Source organism: Thermobia domestica, chromosome 2 (genome assembly GCF_964235325.1).
Source record: "Thermobia domestica chromosome 2, izTheDome1.hap1.1, whole genome shotgun sequence".
NCBI classification, from domain to species: Eukaryota; Metazoa; Arthropoda; class Insecta; order Zygentoma; family Lepismatidae; genus Thermobia; species Thermobia domestica.
In genome coordinates this window covers 369,612,777-369,632,964 of record NC_137455.1, presented here as the reverse complement: position 1 = coordinate 369,632,964, position 20,188 = coordinate 369,612,777, and the positions used below count along the sequence as shown (strand labels likewise).

At 36.2% G+C, this 20,188-nt stretch overlaps 1 long non-coding RNA gene across 3 annotated transcripts in view; it reads right to left on the bottom strand.

Moving 5' to 3' along the window:
* Nucleotides 1-19,987, bottom strand: part of LOC145679896 (uncharacterized) — a 130,516-nt gene extending 110,529 nt beyond the window's left edge. Inside the window, exons 1-2 of one of the 3 annotated variants that reach the window (XR_014130604.1) lie at nt 19,874-19,987; nt 13,749-13,927 (exon numbers count right to left, since the gene is read on the bottom strand). This is a non-coding gene — a long non-coding RNA (uncharacterized LOC145679896). The remainder of the gene's footprint in view (nt 1-13,748; nt 13,928-19,873) is intronic. The other 2 variants (XR_014130603.1, XR_014130605.1) reach the window with 2 other exon arrangements.
* Between the last annotated feature and the right edge of the window lie 201 nt (nt 19,988-20,188).

Sequence of the window (20,188 nt, the reverse complement as noted above, 5' to 3'; positions counted from 1 at the left end):
ATAATAATAATAATAATAATAATAATAATAATAATAATAATAATAATAATAATAATAATAATAATTGAAGCGAGCTTAATGAGTTTCAACCGTACGACTCAACCAACGTTTGGGTGCCTGTTCGTTCGTCTGCTCCTCTCATACAAGACATTTCATTTTAATGAAACTAGTAAGTGCCTTCTTTTAGCTCTGCGGAGTAACTATTGCTTGGAATATGAATCTGCAAAACATAAGAGGTAAAATTAACCAAATGGTGCAAGTTTCCACTTATATATATAAAACAATTTTGCAATATCAACTACGTGAATCTTGTCCCATAAAGAAGCCGAAACCCCTACACCGAAGAGCCCTCCGAGATTTGATCATTGTCCACACGGACTGAAATTGTCATTTGAAGCCAAGACTTTAATATGAAGCCAATAATTTCTTTAAAATAGACGGAAAATTCGGAAGTTATAAGCATTTTCATATTTTTGCCTTTTCCCATAAGGGAGCCGTAGCCCCCTATACTGAAGAGCCCCCCCCCGGAGATTTGATCATTGTCCACTCGGACTGAATTTGTCATTTGGAACCAACACTTTAATACGAAGCAAAATATTTCTTTAAAATAGACGAAAAATTCGAAAGTTATAAACATGTTAACAATTTTGCCTTTTCTCATAAGGGGGCCGTATTAGCCTACACTGAAGAGCCCCACGAGATTTGATCATTGACCACTTGGACTGAAACTCTCATTTGAAACCAAAACTTTAATATGAAGCCAAAAATTAAACTTTTACATCAATTTAAACTGACTGGGTTCCGGTTCCCCCCACTATTGTTTAGTTTAGTTAAGTGGTAATTTGTGACAGCTTCACATCATCAAAAGAATGTTTCACTTCCCCTCCCCTCCCCCAGAAGTTCGTGCTGGATCCACCACTGGAATCAATAGACACTCTTCCTATTCTTTTTGTCACCCTTGATTGTGTAGGGGCTCCTTCGTACAAATAAAGAAGCGGTAATATTACAATCAAGGGGCGCTATATATTAGGTATTCTTTTAGTTACCTACCCCTAACCGCACAGGGCCATCTTTCGTAGAATAAAAAATATTACGTGATATTCCAATCATGAAAGGGGAGAGGATGCTGTAAATATATTTCTTATTCATTTTGTCTGTCCTGCTTATCAAAAATTACTTTCTGTTGGAAGGCTACTGAAATGAGAGGGGCAAAATAAAAAGTCGTACCCCCTCCTACATGGTTGCTCAAATAAGTACTAAAGAAAGCATTTTAAACTAAGATATTTAAGATTTAAACTAGGAAACTAAGATATCCTTACATTATGTAAGGATGGCATATTCAGGATTATTATTATTATTATTATTATTATTATTATTATTATTATTATTATTATTATTATTATTTGAATGTTTTTGGAGCACCGAAATTTTGTGAGACGAACAACGATATGTAGAGGTTTAAGATGGGTGGTCATAGAGGAGGAAAAACAGGATTTTTCTCTGTCTGACTCTCTAACGTAAAGATTATGTGCTGAAGGTAAGAAGCATCATCATTCTACAATAGGTTGCTTTTACGTAGAATATCAATTACTTGAGTTCTCCTCCTTGGGTCTACTTACCTTATGTAGTAAATTCAAAACAATTTCAATTCAATACAAATACATTGTAAAACTTTTCCGCAATTAAACATCTAGGGAAAATTAAACATTTAATAGGGACATCTGTTATCAAAATATCCAAACACGTAGATAGAAGACTATCTAGTGAGAAATATTGTGAAACTTTATAAAATTCTCCAAATTAGAATTAACATTTACTGGGAAACATTCGTTATGCGCCAGCGAGCATATGGTGAGCAGTGAGCACAGGGGAAATAATTACGAAACTGTTTGCAAACAAAATTAGGGACGCTAGTGCAAGTGCGACAACGGCATTTTTTTTTTTTTTTTGGTATCGTCATGAGTTTTACACATACGTTACAATTTGATTCTTTCCCACATAAAAAAATAAATAAAATAACCGTAGTGTAGTGATAAAAATGACAACGGCATTTCCAGGGGATCGAACCCGCTACCTTCAACATACAGACTCGTTGCTTTAACTAACTGAGCTATTTGCTTTTTACGTAAACTGAGCCTGTTCCGGTAAAGACGATATTTCATTACGATCGTCCTACCAATTCGTCCTTTTCCATAGATAATTTCCACTATTTGCTCTATCTTTATGTTAATACTTAGCATATATTCATATATTTGGAGTTTGCAGATAATGCATATAATAAGACATACTAGAAATATTCGTTAAAAGTTTAGTTTGTAGATTTAATCCACATTTCTCTCAATGACATGGATGTCGCTGCTTCGTGTTGAAATGCAGAATTCCCTCGTGTTCTTGAAAATTTCCCACTTTAGCAGAGTTGGTAATTCTCGAGATTTCTGTCGATTTAATGTTTTTTGCTTCTAATTTCTTTATTTTAAGCTAATATCTAACACAAATATTAAAAACGGGTTTGTTATTAACCTGTCCTGCTGGGGAAACCTTCCGAAATTTCGAACATATAAAGAAAACGGAGATATTTTCAAAAAACTTCAAAATAAAGCGACGCGTCATTTATTTTGCTCATGGTAGTACGTATAATAATGCACATAATCCTAGAGTACCAAGCACTTAATAATGGGACACTCAGCGGCGAGCCTACAACATTTCTGCCACTCCGAACTTCGTATTACAGACAGACATGAACGCCTAACATAGAAAGAGCTCATTGCTATAATTCGCTCCTTAAAAAATCAGGTAATACATTTTGACCATGAATTACAAAACTAGATGAGAACAATTTCGAGGCAAGACGAGATAGACTAGGTGAGGCAAGAATACCGTGTTTCTTGTCTCGTATCGTATTATGGACCACAGTACTACTTATCATTCGTTCATCTGTTTGTCGATAGATGTCAGGGCAAAATAAGGAAAATAGGGGGAAACAATTTTCCGTAACCAATTTAGCGTTCCAAGAACAATTACGATTCGTTTTTTTTTTATCTCTCTCTTTCAATCGTAAATGATAAAAATGAAAGGTCTTCACCACAGCGAAATTAAAGTACCGCTAATTTTAGAATTTTTCTGTAATATCTTCAAAGCAAATAAAAGTATTCGAAAAGGAAAGACGTATTGCAGTAGACAATATTATTTTGTATGTGATACTGTTAACACAACTTATCTATCTGGTTTTGATTTGCAACTGTCTATAGATTTAGCATTTTTTGCGGGTTCTGTAAATAGTGGCACGCCTAAAGCAGATAGGTGATAGGTAGTAAAGGTATTACGTGGAAAATCATATTGTCTAGTGCACTACGTGTTTGCTTTTCAATTATTTTATCTGTTTTGAAGATATTGCAGAAAAACTCTAAAATTTGCCCTAGTTTAATTTTGCTGTGATGAACCGTTCCGACATCAAAGTTAATCGCAACGGAACAGAAACGATAGAAGATACTGCAAAAACAGTTTCCATGTATACTACAATTTAGCGTTCCAAGAACAGGTTATGACTTGTTTGTTATCACTCTATTTGACTCATAAGTGGTAGATTTTAACCATTCTAATATCACACTTAATCGCAACACAAAGGAAGCGATTTTTGGATATTGATTGTCTCAGCAGCAGATTCAATCTTCGTTTGAATTACAAAGGGTGTTCAAAAAGTTTTGCACATTGGTCTCTAATTTTTTTTATTTGTTGCAGGAGGAGAATGAATTTTTTTGTAAACATACTTGGAACATTTAGCTATAAGTTGGTATACAAAATTATTTTCTTTTTTTTACAGATGAGCCATAATGGACCGTGAAGTAGATGTCAGGTTGCGACAACGGTTGGTAATGGAGTTCCTCTTCAAGACCGGCGATGACTGCCACATCGATTCACAGGAAGTTGCTCCCTGTTTATGGGGAAGACACATTGGATCACAGCACTATCTAGCGGTCGTTGCAGAGGTTTAAAGAAGGTGATTTCTCTCTACTGGACAATCCACGATGCGGTAAACCATCGACGGTAGTGAGTGATGTGAATAAGGAGACGTGAATAAAATCATCCAAAATGACAGACGTGTGACGACACGACAGCTTGCTGAAATGACTGGTTTGTCATTGGGTAGTGTGTGGTATCAGTGGTACAGTCACTAGGGTACAGAAAAATCTGTGCACGTTGGGTGCCTAGATTATTGACAAGAGAAATGAAAAAGATGAGGATGGATGTGTGTGAGTGCGAGGGTCTCATGACGACCTTTACTGAAGAGTGGAAACTGTGTTTTGACTGCGTCATTGCACAGGATGAAACATAGTTGTTTTTTCCTCTTTGGTCATCTGAAGGCCCATCTGCGCGGTACAACATTTGATGTCAAGCGATGGTGTAAAAGTCAATCCCCAGAATGTTAGCAAGGTACATGAAGCAAAACTGCCAATGTTTAGCATGACTTGTATTTGACATCTATATGTATGTACAAGACTACAACATGACTTTCGCACGTTTAGAAACAATACATTATTTTGTAAACAAGAGAATGGTAATATGTCCAAAGCTACTTACGCCCGGCATGAAGTACAAATCTTCATAAAACTTCATAAAAACGCTTTCAAATGCTGAACTTACACAATCACTGACTGATCATTAATTCCAAATTGATAAATACAGCCACCTAATAACGTATATTTTGATTAACATAAAAATGCGTAATAATATTTTACACTATAATTCAGAACAAATTGGTTGTTTGTTCAACACTATGAATTAAGAGTAAAAAGAATCAACCACAGAGTGTTTCAAACTTAACATATTTGTTTAGTGATTGACTGTGAAAGAATAATGTTTATTTATTTATTTATAAATATTTCAGATACAGATCAATATCCATATTACACTGAAACAATGTAAGAACTTAACATAAAAGAAGAAAAAAATTAAAAAATAAAAAATACAAAAAATATATTTATATATACATAGAACATGTACCATACTTACGGAGACTTTATCTTGTTTTTAAAATGATTTCCAGAGTCAAAAATATCAACATCTGACGATAAACTATTGCAGGTCCGTATCCAGAGGGGTCTAGGGGGGCCGCCCCCCCTGAATTTTTACCGGCCCCCTTTACAATTTTTAGAATAGGCTTGAAAATGAACTATAATATGGTGATGAACTAAAATATGGTTGGATCGCCCTCCCCTAACTTCTACCTGGTCCCCCTACATTTTGGGGCTGGCTACCGGCCTGAACTATTGTATAATGATGCCAGCTTAAAGTATATGGAACATTGTATAGTTGATAGTCTGGGTGTTACGTATGTTAGTAGCGTATGACTACGAACGTGAAATTTGAGAACTGAACTGAAACCAACAATTCGGAGTAAATTTTCCTATTGTTAATTTTATAGAAAAACAGCAAGTCCGCCACCATACATCAAGTAAGTGGAGTCTGAATATTGAATTTGTTTAGGGGCTCTGTTTTATTAAGACAACGCACTGAAGGAACTCTTTGTTTGACAATGGAAAGAAAAAAGTTAAGGACAGAATCAAAACGGTTTAAGTTTGAAGCATTGGCCATATTTCATATCGGTGAGCAATATTCAATTTTAGGAGATACAAAAGTTTTGAAGGAAATACTGAGTGATTTGAGACCACGAATTTCAATAAATCTCTAAAGAAAATCCAGTATCCTCATAGCACTCTTCACAATAAGGGTGATATGCAAGGGCGCCGATCCCGGGGGGATTGAGGGGGCCCGGGCCTCCAAAGCTCATGTGGGCCCCCTTACTGTATTTGTAAATTTACAATATTTGGCATAATTTGAATGCTATTTGTTTTAAAATTCTCATATATGCTTTCTGCATCTTAATTGCCCCCCCCCCCCCAATTTACTAAGAAATCGGCGCCCTTGGTGATATGATCAGCAAATGTAAGTTTCTCTTCAAATACTACTCCGAGGTCTTTATGTGTCTCAACTCTTTCCATAAGACTGTTATTAATACAATATCTTTGATAAATTTTATTTTTCTTCAAAGAAATACTAAGAGTACATTTTTGAGTTTTTAGTTTTAAATTCCAAGTTGCACACCAGCCAGTAAGTTTAGTAAGAATTTGTTGAAGTCATAGGATATCATCTATGGTAGAGATTTTATGGAACTTTACAATTGTCAACAAAAGGAAGAATGTTGATGAGATCATCCATATAAAGAAGAAATGGCAATGGTCCTAGAAACTACCGTGGGGAACTCCAGAAAGAACTGGGACAAATTTGGATGCTGCGTCTGGCATAACAACACGTTACATACAATTAGTAAAACACTCGTTAGCAACTACAGTCCTACTCGATGAATCAGTGATTTCACACTAATGCAGAAGCTTTATACCAAGAAAGAATTCTGTATACTCGCAACGCTCGTAAAAATTAACGCAATTTAAGGTTGAATTTAGAATTTTACGAGAAAAGCCATAAATACTGTTTTATTTTACTTTATTTTCTTTTTTTAAAAAAAACAATCGAAATCGAAGGAAACGTATCTTACAAAGCAGACTAGCTCGCGCCGCGTGGACTTTGTGGTGGACAGACACCGTGCTCGTGGGTTTTCTTATGGTCCATTTCACCCCACTTTCTTCAATCCACCATTTCATTTATTTCTCATCATCACCGTCTCCTTTAGCCTAGCCTGCATAACCGTAGGACGTAAAACTTACAGATTTAATTTCATTTTCATTTTCTCAATTAAGAGCTAACAATAAAGGTTATAAATGCACAATTCCATCATATAAGGGTACCCACAAATAGCGGAGCATCATAAATTGCCTCATTGTAATTTTAGGGGGGATTAACTGAAACATACAAATAAACTTGCAGAATACCTATTCTTCGCACGGGGAGAATACATTTCATGCTGGACATAAAGGGCACCAAAACTGTCACCAATCAACTTAGGGACCCAAAAAACTATAAATTCGACACTAATATCAGTTATTTTGAATTATTTTTACATGTCACTATCCCCCTTGGGAGTGCTAATGAGGGGTGATTTTTGTATTTATACGGCATCGGAAGTGTAACTGTTCGTTTCAGTGAACACCCGAAAAAATGGATTCTACACTAATATCGGCCATTTTCAATCATTTATATATATATACATATCCTCCCTCCCCCTCCCCTAAGTTGTACTGTCAAAGTGAAACGATAAAAACCATTCCTGGCCCTAACCTTATTTATGATGAAAATTTGATACAAATCGGTTGGGTGGTTCAAAAGTTCTTAAGTCACAAACATAGTCACTTTCATTTATATACATGTATATATATATGTACAAGGTGATTACAATTAAATTTCAACTATTCACTGCAGTCCAACGTGGGTTGTAATCAAAATATTACATTGAAATTCGGTAAATATGCTAATGAGACCATGCGGAAGCGAGTTACGCTGAAAAGATATTGTTTGTACTTTCCGACACAAGGGGAAAATGTGTCGCTGTACAAGCCGTAACACACAAGCTCACACTTCATACACTATCCTATGAGGAGCAACATGACTATTGATAAGAGAGACCGTGCAGTATTAATAAAATTGATCTGTCAGAACGTGAACATTTACAGTGCAATATTGAGGGAATATCGGCGTCTGAAAGGAATGAATAGAGGATCGATATCAAAAAGTGACTAAAAGAAGATGGTACTGAAATTCGAGACAACGTGTAAGTTGCGTGTGGCTCCAGGAAGAGGATGACGACCCATTCCAACGGAGGTTGTTGACGATGTTGCTGTGGCTGTTGTTGACCTAGCAGCACGTGCTCTAGATTCCGCTACAAATACTCGGGCTGTGTCACGGAAATTGGCATCTCATGGATGACATTTGGTTGTGGGGTATCCTGGTGAGGCGGCGCTAGAAACGGCAGTGAACACGCAAAACTGTCAGGTATGCCGCTCGGACAATCTGCATGTTGCAGAAACAGCCATTACACTTTGCGTACGTGACTGTGTGGTGTGGATTCACCGAAACGTTCATTATTGGCCCGTTTTTTTCTTTGAGGAGATGACACCCCAAGGAGCAGTCACTTGTACAGTGATATCGACACGTTATATGAGCCTTTTAGTGCGACATGTGATTCCTGTGTTAGAGGCACGAAACTTTGGAGACGATTGTTTTCATGCAATAGGAGGCAACACTGCACATCGGTCGTCACGTGGAAGATCTGTTTCGTGAAACCTTCACTGTGCCATACGTTGTCATCTGGGCATTTAAAGTAGGTAGATATTTATTTATTTATTTTGGAGTAATTTCTCGGGTTCGATTTAGGTTTGAGTTTCATTTGATTGAAAGTGTTAGAAGCTAACCATCCATTTAATGATTCGTTATAGTTTTCAATATCCATTTGTAATAATAATTCATTGGACATTTCAATCTTGAAATTGCAAATTGTATAAAATACTTATGTGCATGACGAGTGTGAACTTAGCAGGACCACTTTTGAAAATTATAAATGTTTGCACACCATACGTTTGTACTGCGTTTGTACCGGTTTGTACCGTAAAAATTTTCGTTTGTACCGGTCTCAAATTCGAAAAAATCGAAAAATAAAGTGGTCCTGCTAAGTTCACGTGAACTTAGCAGGACCACTGATAAATTTCTACAAATTTGATGATTTTTCTGTACGATTCGTTTGTACTGCGTTTGTACCGGATTGTACCGTAAAAATTTTCGTTTGTACCGGTCTCAAATTCGAAAAAATCGAAAAATAAAGTGGTCCTGCTAAGTTCACGTGAACATAGGAGGACCAGAATACAAATTTCTGCAATTCTTAAGATTTCTCTGTTTGAATCGTTTGTTCTACGTTTGTACCGGATTGTACCGTAAAAATTTTCGTTTGTACCGGTCCCAAATTCGAAAAAATTGAAAAATAAAGTGGTCTTGCTAAGTTCACGTGAACTTAGCAGGACCACGGATAAATTTCCACAAATTTGATGATTTTTCTGTACGATTCGTTTGTACTGCGTTTGTACCGAATTGTACCGTAAAAAATTTCCTTTGTACCGGTCTCAAATTCGAAAAAATCGAAAAATAAAGTGGTCCTGCTAAGTTCACGTGAACATAGCAGGACCAGAATACAAACTTCTGCAAATCTTAAGATTTCTCTGTTTGAATCGTTTGTTCTACGTTTGTACCGGATGGTACCGTAAAAATTTTCGTTTGTACCGGTTCCAAATTCGAAAAAATCGAAAAATAAAGTGGTCTTGCTAAGTTCACGTGAACTTAGTAGGACCACTGATAAATTTTTACAAATTTGATGATTTTTCTGTACGATTCGTTTGTACTGCGTTTGTACCGGATTGTACCATAGAACTTTTCGTTTGTACCGGTCTCAAATTCGACAAAATCGAAAAATTAATGGTCCTTCTATATTCACGTGAACACTGATAAATGTATACGAATTTGAAGATTTTTCTTAACAAATCGTTTGTACTGAGTTTGTGCCGGATTGTACCTTAAAAATTTTCATTTGTTCCGGTCTGAAATTCGAAAAAATCGAAAAATAAAGTGGTCCTGCTACGTTCACGTGAACGTATCAGGACAAGAATACAAATTTCTAGAAATCTGAGGATGTTTTCTTAACAAATCGTTTGTAGTGCGTTTGTACCTGATTGTACTGTAAAAAGTTTCGTTTGTATCGGCGTGAAATTCAAAAACTCGGAAACGAAAGTGTTCTGCTAAGACAAAATGAGACATTCGTGTAATAGTTTTTGAAACAATTTTCATTATATTCTATTGCATTATCTGTTGCTAAAACGCTAGGTGTCAAACTATGGTACGAATTTAAAGATTAATTAATAATGTGTCGCTCGCGATTGAGCCGATGACTACTTTTTTGGATGAGTGAGTTTGTCGTCTCTGACTAGGAATGATCGACTGTTTTTTATGAGTCGTGTTTCTTCGTGATTCGTGTATTTTCAGGAGTCGTAGTTTCTAAGGAGACGTGGTTCTTCTAGGGTTATGGTCTTCGGCAGTCAGGTTTCTTTAGGAGTACGGGTTTTGAGGAAGACACGGTAGTTTCGGATTGACAATATTTGTAGAATATAAATCTTGCTAATTAAGTAACAATATTAAGTATAGATTGGAGCTTTTTCTCTTTATACTGGTCCCTCCAACCTATACCTTAAATTTTTCTAACTGAATGTTGCTAATTCGCAAATCGCCTCTTGCTTCTCGATCTTCCTAGTCCAATCAGTTGCTTTTTTTTGGAAAGGTGGTTTCAATGATTCGTGCGCCTTCTCAGCAGTGTAGGCAGATTGGACTACAAGAAGCGGATTGGGCAATTTCTGATCCAAAAGTTCCTACCAAAATTTCAAATTAGGCGACCCATTACGTTCTCGGCTACTTGCAATTATCTGTCAGTTTAACTCAAAAAAATACTCTACTTTCTTATTTTTATATTTGGAATCACAAATTTATATTATACAATAAAAATTTTGTTTCTTTAGTATCCTATTCACAATGAACAATAGTTTTACTGAAATTAAAACGTTTGATACTAGCTCAATTCTTGTTTTAGTAGATTTTAACCTCAAGATCTTACAAGACCAATGTTTTGTTGACTTTGGGCTGTAGAAGTATCACTGACCGTGATTCTGTCTCAGTTAATGCTCAACTTAATCCCCAACCTCACGTGAACTTAGCAGGACCACTTTATTTTTCGATTTTTTCGAATTTGGGACCGGTACAAACGAAAATTTTTACGGTTCAATCCGGTACAAACGCAGTACAAACGAATCGTACAGAAAAATCATCAAATTTGTAGAAATTTATCCGTGGTCCTGCTAAGTTCACGTGAACTTAGCAGGACCACTTTATTTTTCGATTTTTTCGAATTTGGGACCGGTACAAACGAAACTTTTTACGGTACAATCCGGTACAAAGGCAGTACAAACGAATCGTACAGAAAAATCATCAAATTTGTAGAAATTTATCAGTGGTCCTGCTAAGTTCACGCAAACTTAGCAGGACCACTTTATTTTTCGATTTTTTCGAATTTGGGACCGGTACAAACGAAAATTTTTACGGTACAATCCGGTACAAACGTAGAACAAACGATTCAAACAGAGAAATCATCAAATTTGTAGAAATTTATCAGTGGTCCTGCTAAGTTCACGTGAACTTAGCAAGACCACTTTATTTTTCGATTTTTTCGAATTTGGAACCGGTACAAACGAAAATTTTTACGGTATAATCCGGTACAAACGTAGAACAAACGATTCAAACAGAGAAATCTTAAGATTTGCAGAAATATGTAATCTGGTTCTCCTATGTTCACGTGAACTTAGCAGGACCACTTTATTTTTCGATTTTTTCGAATTTGAGACCGGTACAAACGAAAATTTTTACGGTACAATCCGGTACAAACGTAGAACAAACGATTCAAACAGAGAAATCTTAAGAATTGCAGAAATATGTATTCTGGTCCTCCTATGTTCACGTGAACTTAGCAGGACCACTTTATTTTTCGATTTTTTCGAATTTGGGACCGGTACAAACGAAAATTTTTACGGTATAATCCGGTACAAACGTAGAACAAACGATTCAAACAGAGAAATCTTAAGATTTGCAGAAGTTTGTATTCTGGTCCTGCTATGTTCACGTGAACTTAGCAGGACCACTTTATTTTTCGATTTTTTCAAATTTGAGACCGGTACAAACGAAAATTTTTACGGTACAATCCGGTACAAACGCAGTACAAACGAATCGTACAGAAAAATCATCAAATTTGTAGAAATTTATCAGTGGTCCTGCTAAGTTCACGTGAACTTAGCAGGACCACTTTATTTTTCGATTTTTTCGAATTTGGGACCGGTACAAACGAAAATTTTTACGGTACAATCCGGTACAAACGTAGAACAAACGATTCAAACAGAGAAATCTTAAGAATTGCAGAAATATGTATTCTGGTCCTCCTATGTTCACGTGAACTTAGCAGGACCACTTTATTTTTCGATTTTTTGGAATTTGAGACCGGTACAAATGAAAATTTTTACGGTACAATCCGGTACAAACGCAGTACAAACGAATCGTACAGAAAAATCATCAAATTTGTAGAAATTTATCAGTGGTCCTGCTAAGTTCAAGTGAACTTAGCAGGACCACTTTATTTTTCGATTTTTTCGAATTTGAGACCGGTACAAACGAAAATTTTTACGGTACAAACCGGTACAAACGCAGTATAAACGTATGGTGTGCAAACATTTATAATTTTCAAAAGTGGTCCTGCTAAGTTCACACTCGTATGAGCATGAGTTATTTTATTTTATTTTATTATTTTTTTTTTTTTTGCAAGAAATTGAAACTGATTAACCGCGGAGCCATACAAATTATTATGACATTTCGGAAACATATTTAACCTTCTAAGATTCATTTTTGTCATTTGTGTTACAAAGTATTTGTTCTAGAGCTAATACATGCAACTAGAATTTTGCTCAACAATGGAAGGGATGCTTTTAATAGATTAAAACCAATCGATCGGTTCGTCCGTCCGAAAACTTGGTAACTCTGAATAGCTTTGGACTGATCGCACGGTCTCTGTACCGGCGACGCATCTTTCAAATATGTACCTTATCAACTGTCGATTGTAGGTTCTGTGCCTACTATAGTTGTTACGGGTAACGGGGAATCAGGGTTTGACTCCGGAGAGGGAACCTGAAAAACGGCCACCACGTCCAAGGATAGCAGGAGGCGCGATAATAAATGTATTGTGCTTTGGAAATGTATTGTGTTTATAATTCCACAGCTAATAATTCAATATAGCAATAAGCATGACTTTAATACCTACATTAACCTGTTTGAGTATCTTCTATTGCCTTATGCATCAAACGAGCGATCACTTACTTTTCCGTCCATAATCACACATTTTTTTATTATTATTAATCAGACAACAATTGGATTCCGTGGCGGAAGAAATGTGGAATTTGCAATGCAAAGAAGCCAACCGGATGTTGCACCGCCCAATAATCTTGGAGGGTGTTCGTTTTCAAGAAGTGATCGTGATCCCGGATGAGGTGGTAGTAACTGCTATTCTCCGATATGGCCTTAATTAGAAGTGTTTCTTCTACAAATTCTAATTTTAATGATTTTTTTAAAGAGTTAGATTTACTCTATCTGTTCGTCAGTCTGGTAGACAAGGAAGTCTCTGCTAAAACCGGAAACCAGATATCCACTACAATTTGCGGTTTCAATACTGGTCTTCAAAGAGCAAAATACAATAAAAGAGAGAGCGAGAACTGGTATTTATGAAATCGATAGAGCGTTTTAAGAATATACACCACCATATCTCTTAACCCTATATTCAAACCGGAAGTAGCAGGAGTTAATCATTTCCTGTTTTAACATTGATCAGTGTATGGTAAAAACGGTAATAAATAACAAAAAGAGTTTCTTCTGCAATCGATTAAGCCTCCCATATATATATATAATCCACCACCACTTTAATCTCCCTCGTAAAAACGGAAGTGTTAGAAATGTAGTCCACGTGACTCTGTTACTTCTGAAATTGTTCATTGCTTCATTTTTTCGTGATTTCCCATATATTTCAAGAACTTACTTCTCCTTCATTACTCCACTTCCAACTCTATCTGTAATAATAATAATAATAATAATAATAATAATAATAATAATAATAATAATAATAATAATAATAATAATAATAATAATAATAATAATAATAATAATAATCCTACCTTTAGAATGGAAGTCTCCATTTTCCTGGCTGCACATTAGATTATTGGGGTTTTAGTATATTTCGTAACGATCCAAGGAATGCTGGGTGGGGTAGGTACAGTGGGAGGTTTTGGAATAGGGGGAGGGGTTAGACCACACAGCAAACAGAAATCCTGGACCTCACTCGGATTTTTTGAACCTATTGAGAATTAAAGAAAACAAAATTGCATATAGACCAGATACATCAGGTTAAAATTACTTATACATATATAAAAAGTAACAATATCAATTATGAAAATTTTACACAGTACGCTCGTGAAGTCATTGAAGAGTACAATTCAACAGAATTTCAGCCAGTTGTCAGATTTTTCGGAAAAAATAAAGGAAAATTTTACGATTTTCAGGGGAAAAAGTAGATATGTGATATAACAAACCACATATGGCTTCATGTAGTAACGTAGATTTATTATAATTAGAAACTGATAATTGCAATACATAAGACTCAAAACGTATATTTACAATTTCTGATGGGAGCTTATGAGGTTTGGACTCCATATTAACCTGCAAATCCTCGTCTCACGTAATCTTGGTGCTGAAGTGAACACTAAAACTCTTATTCAACCAAGTACAAATCTTTGTTGCCTCTCAATTGCTTTCCAAAAAATATTTTACATCTCTTAACAACCATATATTCCTTTTATAATGTAGATGCAGGTAAATACGCCATGTTAAGGTGTATTTTTTATGGCCTGATTTTTCATGAAACACAAAAACCAAGACATGTGCGTTGCAGAGTAGCCTTTTCCACGTGTAGAAGAAAATGTGGCAATGATGGGACTCACTTCTATTTTGCACCCAAGGTAAAAGAAAAAAGTGGTGCAAAGTGGAGGGTTTACCAACACGTGCAGGTAATTACGTCGTCTAGGATACTACTAGAAACCTGTAATAAATCTTGCAACTGCTTACATAGTTTGTATTATACGATCTCAAATATTACTACACAACATAGCTGAAGCAAAAAATAGAATAACCAGAGTGCAAGATGAAGATTAAAAGATAAAATGTAAAAACGATAATCTCCAAAGTTGAAATGAAGTTCCAAACTGAAAAGTTTTAGTCCATAAGAAGATAAGAAAACAGTGTCACTGTACAGTGACTTAAAAACAACTTCACTGATAGTACATGGAACATGTGAGACAAATGAAAACATCTTTGTCTTCTGCAGTCAGTCCTGCACAAGCCCTGGCTTATTTCAGTGCTCTATGCTTGGTATTGATTTAGTAGCCATGAATCACAAATACTGAAATTACACTTACAAAAAAAAGTGTTCCTAGACTTACAAAACCAAGTGTGTACATTGCTGTAAAAAAAAAAAAAAAAAAAAAAAAAAAACCGGCAATGTTTTGAGTTAGCACAATACTAGGAACTGATTCTTACCGCTATTGAAATAATAACGTCCTTCCACAGAACCTTCCCAAAGCAGACAACAATGCATGGCGTGGCGGTCTTAGCGTTATCTCCCGGAGTATTCGGCAAATAGGACTTGTACAAGACCGTGGCACATATTGGAGGCGCATTTTAGCAGATTCCGTCGGAAACGTCGCAGCACTGAACACTTTGTGTATTTAGCTGCACTGGCGTATATGTCTGCAGTTACCTTACATTAAAAAATCCTTGCAGGGATTATATTTACATCCACTTGGAGTTCCGTTTTTATTAGTTCACTATAGATTCTGTTCCTGACATCTGTTTCAATAGATTCACGATAGGTTCTGCTCCTGACATCCAGGCCGGTATCCAGCCCAAAAATCTAGGGGGGCGGTAGAAGTTAGGGGGGCCGACCCAACCATATTATAGTTTATCGCCATATTATAGTTCATTTGCAAGCCTACCGTGAAAATTTTAGGGGGGCAGTGAAAATTTAGGGAGGCCCGGCCCACCGTAGCCCCCCGTGGATACGGGCCTGCTGACATTTGTTTAAATAATTCTGTTCCTGACATCAATTTCAATAGATTATCTTGCTGTTATCTGCTTTAACAGATTCTGTTTCTGACAACTGTTTGAAAAGATTCACAATAAATCCTGTTCCTGACATCTGTTTCAATAGACACAATAGATTCTGCTTCTGACATATATTTCAATAGATTCTGATCATGACATCAATATATTGCGATCGATCAAAACCGATATGATCGAGACGAAGTTAATAGACGAAGACTAAGATCGTAACAATCAAATTGTTTTTAGACATAAGGTTGAGTTGCCTGCTAGATAAGATGTAAAAACGTAATCTGGCATATTTTTTCGCTGATTATTGAGTTAAATAGTTGGATTGCGTTCTTAACAATTGGTGAGACATAAGTACCTCAAATTATCTTCTTTTCGCACCAATTTATAAAATATTTTAAAGGTTTCCAGGACCATAATTTCCTTTATTTATTAAAACGAACAAGAAAATCGTTTTAGAACAAAATAGAAACGTATAACGTAAAACATACGAGAGAAATGAAAAAAAAAAACTTACGGAAAAAAGCAAAGATCTGGCAACCGTGAGTTCAGGAAACTTTTCGTGTTGCAAGTGATCTTTGAATTGATCTCAATCTATAGAAGTATAAGTTCTTAGTATCGATGTTCTCCCTATTCTTTGTACATTCTCGATACTATCAATTATTTTAGCATTCATTTCTGACATGTCAGATTCTTGTTTTGCATAAAGTGACCGAGAAAGTTTAGTGTGGTGGCCTGTAACTTTCATTTATTTATTTATTTATTTTGTAGTTATTTATTAACCAGTACCCGGTTACACATATATTAATGCTTTACCATAGATATGGTTACAGGTTTTGACCTCATAGTAAGCTGGAGAGCATGTTCATATTCACCACTATCGTTTTTGAAATAATTAAATTGAACAATGCAGCTGCAATTAAGTTATCATAATATGATATATTACTCTAGAAATACACAAATATACGAGGCATATGAGAAAAGTAAGTACCGTTTTGAAAAAAAAAAAAAGTACTAAAACAGGTTTGTTCGAGCCAAATTTATTTTTACATGAAAGAACATACTTTAAATTATTTTTCGACATACGACCACCACTGTTTTTCGTAGTTTCCACCAATGTCCAAACACCTGTCAAAGAGGATGACATAGCTTGTCCAAACCTTCCTCAAAGGAACATCGCGAAAGTGAAGACAACTGTTACTTCATAGCGTTTTGCGTCGTGAACATTTGTCCTTCATTGAACTGCTTTACGCACACTAAGAAAAAAAGGACTAGGATTTCCGTGTGGATACATCGTAGCAGTTTGGAACACCAAACAAAGTCTGGAGTTCGGCGTCGTGTTAAAAACATCTTCCCTTCTCACAGAATGATATGACATCTTATTACTCTCGTAAGGTAGGAGGTCACAGATTTAGAAAAAAAAGCAAGAGGAGACAGGCGTAGGAAGGCGGTAACAACATTATATAAGTAAGTTACCACCGTCGGAATGGGTATGGCGTTAATTCTAGATTTGAAATGGTGGTCCCACAATACAAAATTTTCGCTGGACGGTGATGTAGATCGTATTACGGATGAGACAACATTACTTAACGTGGTGACGCGCGTAACCTGGTAAAAACAGCATTTACGTGCCGACTGGATTATGCATTTCTCTCCGTGCACGTTTGCACCATTCCATTATTCATTGCATTTTCACCGTAAGTCTCTACAATTATGATGATGAATTTCGGCCGTCGTAAGGTTCCTTGCACTCAAAGATCGGATAACAGAACGAATCCCACAGTTGGTGGGTTCAGCAATTGTTTTAAACATTGTAAACGATCACAGGACACAGTACACCCGCGACAACTCAACTGTACTGGCTGGCGTCAGTGGAGAGGCAATGAACCAGTAGGACCAGCGCGAATGCGCAGAGCGCTGACACTAGCGTTCAAACGAAACGGCGCGTACTTGCTGGACACTGGTGGGACGTTTCGTTGAGGAAGGTTTGGACAGATTGGTCACCCGCTCTGACAAGTGTTTGAGCATTGGTAGAAATTAAGTGGAAAAAATAGTTTAAAGTGTGTTCTTTCATGTAAAAGTAAATTTGGCATGAACAAACCTGCTTTAGTACTTTTTTCAGAACGTTATTTACTTTTCGGACTCGCCTCGTATATATTCAAATTTAAATCTGGTTACGAATTGTATCCTATCTTTAAAGAATTAAATTAAAACAATAGTACATTTATTTTTCGATTAAATCACACCGCTTCAAGCAGGCGAAGTAGCATAGTGCAGGTAGAATAATCTATTGGCGTAACTTTTTTATTAGCAACTAGCGTAACACACTGACATGTTTACCGTTTAGAAACAGGATACTATCTTTGCCGAAGAGATAATTTGCAGGCAGGCGAGTAGCGCAGAAACAGGCGCTATTAATCACTCGTTGTCATTTATAGTACACTTATGGTAAATCATGAAACGAGTGCCTATAACAGCGTTTCTTAACCTTTTTTCTTTTGGGGCATAGGGGGCGCGGTGGCTCAGTGGTAGAACATTCACCTCCGGTGCTTGGGGTCCCTGGTTCGATCCCAGTTCGCGCCGTGTGGATTTGTGGTGTACAAACACCGTGCTCGTGGGTTTTCTCGGAGTTCTCCCGTTTCCTCCTACTTTCTTCATTCCATCATTTCACTCATCTCTCATCATCACCGTCTCCTTTAGCCTGACCGGCATAACTATAGCACGTAAAACTTAAAGATTTCATTTTTTTTCCTTTGAGGCACACCAAAGTACGTTTCAAACTTTTGCGATACTCTGCATGTGATTTTTTCCCTAGATGCAAAAGAGCAAACACTACAATATATTTCTTTTTATTATGGAATTAGTATGATATACAAATATCACAAGGGAATTACGTAATACTCCTGAACAGAAACATATTAAAATAAAAGAAACTTATGACTCTTAAGCAGAAATATGAGAAAGAAATATTACCGTCAGAAACATAAGAAGACATCAACATTAAAACAAGTGAGATATTTGCCCCTGGCGATTTTTGCAAAGCATATCTATGCGTGGACGAACTCTTGACAGACACACTCTCATACCAAGTATTTCTTCCCAAACAAAAATGGACAGCATTGAAAGGAAACTTTCCGGCTTTAAGCTTGGAAGACAAGTGTGAAATCAAATCGATTGGCGATAATTGTTTCCTTCTAAATATAATTTCTTTTCGGAAAAATCTTAGAAGACATTGTAAATATCGCGACACACCAATGTGTCGCGTCACAGTGTTTGAGAAATGCTGGTCTATAATATGTGAAGCACCATTATACAGGGTGTTTCACAACAACACCGACAACGTTTGGGAGGTGATTCCTGACATCAAGATAACACAAAAAGTATGGACCAACCTGGGTGCACAAATGCTTCCTTTCGGAGTTATAGGGTGCTGAAAACATGAAAAAATGAAATTTAAAGGTCCGTAGATTCGAAACTATGGGACCTATGGTAATAGAGTCAAGACTTCACTTAGGAACTAATATGTGTTCTACTCAAATATCCATGTTCCTCAATCCTGCGGTACTTCAGCAATAGTTTTTACAGACGAAGTTTGGTTGCGGGCATATAATTTGAAATACTCACAAACTACCTCTATAAAAGTTGTTGCGGAAGTATCGCAGCTTCTGAAACATGGATATTTGGATAGGTCACACACTAGTTTCTAAGTGAAGTTTTGACCCGACTGCAACCAGACCTTTAAATTTAATTTTTTTCATGTTTTCGGAAGCCTATAACTCCGAAAGGAAGCATTTGAGCACCCAGGTTGGTCTATACTTTTTGTCTTAACTTGGTGTCAGGAATCCCTCACAAATGTTGTCGGTGTTGTTTTGAAACACCCTGTATATAGTATTACAAGGCAATGACGCATACATTATATCTTATTCCACTTTTCTACTTGAATTGGAGGAAAATTATTTTCATAAATTAATTAATTAGTCTTAGGTGCCTGAAGTAGTAGTTTTTAACCACAAATATTCCTCATATCGATAACACTAACCTACACAGAGAAATACAAGTATATTGAGTATTATGTGAAAGTTTCCATACACAGGTAAATTTAGGAGCAAAATAAAATTTTAAAAAATATATATATCACCTGTAAGAACTTACTAATACAATCTACAAGAACAGTAAAAGCCAGGCCCAGAAGAAACGCCAAAACGATCAGTCTGGACATTTTACAGACGACTTCAACTGATTCCACTTCAACTTATACTGAATAAAAAATCAAAAGTTACACAGGAAATACTTATTCAATTGCTTATATGAAACACGTTTTGAAAAGCATGACAATTGTGCAAAGTGGCCTCTAGGATTGGTAGTTAGACATTGCAAGAGACTCACTTTGTTTCAAAGTTTAAAATATTGCTATTATTCTGAATTATAGATGACAATAGTGTGTACACAGACT